Source organism: Electrona antarctica, assembly GCF_951216825.1.
Source record: "Electrona antarctica genome assembly, chromosome: 18".
NCBI classification, from domain to species: domain Eukaryota; kingdom Metazoa; phylum Chordata; class Actinopteri; order Myctophiformes; family Myctophidae; genus Electrona; species Electrona antarctica.
The window spans coordinates 28,474,828-28,477,327 of NC_136799.1; the positions used below are offsets into that span (position 1 = coordinate 28,474,828).

The 2,500-nt window shown below is 50.1% G+C and overlaps 1 protein-coding gene across 1 annotated transcript in view; it reads left to right on the plus strand.

The window, feature by feature from the left end:
- pacrg (PARK2 co-regulated) overlaps positions 1-2,500 on the plus strand; it is a 217,666-nt gene that overhangs the window by 91,810 nt on the left and 123,356 nt on the right. The gene's annotated exons all lie outside the window — the stretch shown is intronic.

Genomic DNA, 2,500 nt, shown 5'->3' on the forward strand with positions numbered 1-2,500 from the left:
AGATGCAAGAAGTGCCCCGAAAAGATCCATGCAGGAATGTTTTTTTGTAAATTACTGATGTTAGGTCATTTTGTTCATATGATGACACCCCCCCAAACTTCATTTCCGCATGTATATTGCAGCCTTAAGCGTGTACTCACCTGTTTCACACCCTTGTCCTGCAACGGAATATAACAGTCCCGTGACAAGTAGTTGTGTGAGGATGAGTCCTAAAATGGCCCTGGAGTCATACTGTTCCTATTATTACATTAACCTAACCTAGGGGTGAAGTGTCCTTGTTTTCTTCGTGTTAGCCGGAAGATCCTGGCTCCAAAACTAGCCCTGATAAGCTGCCATGAATGTGAAGTATTGCTACATATAACCGTGTCACAGTGTTATGGCCTGCTGGCCACGCACGCACGCACGCACGCACGCACGCACGCACGCACGCACGCACGCACGCACGCACGCACGCACGCACGCACGCACGCACGCACACACACACAGTTGGCAGAGGAGGGCGGGTAGAAAGGTCATGTCCCAGGGTGGTTTCAAAAATAGACATCAGAATTTAGACTGAAGTGAACAGCTTGAAGCTCCTTATAAACTCCATGAAGGAGACGGTGCTTCCTTACACAACACACACATGGGTTCAGAGAATATGTCTAGGTTTGAAAATATCGACATACACGCACACACACACACATGCACACGCACACACACGCACGCACGCATTGCACATACATATACACACATGCGCACAGACTGTCTTTTGTTTGGCGCCGCTGCCAACTGGAGTGTCAGTTTCAAAGTGGGACCCGTTAAGTGGCGCCCAGCGAGGCTGGGATTGTGTTCACGTCATGGGCAGTTGGCCGTGTGTGTGTGTGTGTGTGTGTGTGTGTGTGAGGGTGAGTGTGTGAGTGTCAGACGTCTGTGCAGGCAGAGGGGCGGAACGGCCAACACCAGGCTGGGTGTGTTGGAGACACGGAGCCATGCTGACAGACTGACCCTGGCAGCGTGCGCTCCCTGGGCGGGACAGCAGTATAAACTCTGTTACAACACTGCATGCTGTTCTGAACACACACATGGTGGGGTCTTGGCCACGGCACCAAGATCACTCTTCATTATTTGGCTCAAAGCCGCGTCACTCGCAGAGAATCGCTGTGGTTCTAATGAGAAGCAATGCGTTAGTTCTCGCGACATGGTCGTACGGCAAGGTATGAATTGTCCTCATCACATCTACAGAACGGCCTCCAGCTCCTATGTGTGTGTGTTCATATTTTTGCATCTTATTCACATTCACACCTTTCACACCGTATGTGAAATATCAGGACCAATTCCGTGTGTGCATGTGTGTATATATGTACTGTATGATCAGTCATCTCACGCTCATGCGATGAGTTTATCTGTGGTGCTCTGCAACACAGCTTTTACACCACATATGACAGCCTCATCATTTGGTCTGACATTTTGCAATATTTCAAAATGCCTGATGTCCTCCATGCCCTTCATCAAATAGCCCAACCACGCACACGCGCACGCACAGACGCACGCACAGACGCACGCACAGACGCACGCACAGACGCACGCACGCACGCACGCACGCTCGCACGCACGCACACACACACACACACGAATGCACGCACACATGCACGCACGCGCACACGCATGTGCACGCGCACACGCACACGCACACGCACACACTCAATTTGACATTATGCACAGTGACTCTCTCTCTCTCTCTCTCTCTCTCACACACACACACACACACACACACACACACACACACACACACACACACACACACACACACACACACTAGTTTCTAATTCCTCAGCCCTCAGCAGTTTGGGCCGTTCTTGCCTTTGGGAGGCCAGTCTAAAGGTGAAAACACACACCTAGCACTGATAATGGAATTTTAAATGGCCCAGTCCTTATTAGCTTCTTGGTTTATTAAAAATCAGGCCCGTTTGCCATCCACAAGGCAGAGCCGCCAGTCCATGTCTCTGTTGCAGATTAATTACTTTTCCACAGGGCTGGAGAGAAGAGGAGGGATGGAGGGAAGAGGAGGGAAGTAAAAAGACGTCTGCAATCTAAATGGGAAGATATATATATTTATTTTTCCTTCTCTGACGTTAATACATCTTCAATGTAGCTGGGGGTCTCTTATCTGTCTGAGCGACTGAGTCACTTCAGGGCCCGGTGCATTTAGATGATGACTCCCAGTCACCGGATGAGAATACACAATGAAGAAGATTACTTTGCCTCATTTCACATGGCACTCCCAGCATGGCACTCCCAGCATGGCACTCCCAGCATGGCACTCCCAGCATGGCACTCCCAGGGACCTCCCACTCCCAGGGACCTCCCACTCCCAGGGACCTCCCACTCCCAGGGACCTCCCACTCCCAGGGACTTCACATGGCACTCCCAGGGACCTTTTGTTTTTCATTTCGGAGTAACACTCCAATCCAAAAAAATGTTTTTCTTTTTTGCATAACATTTCATTTCGACATTTCGG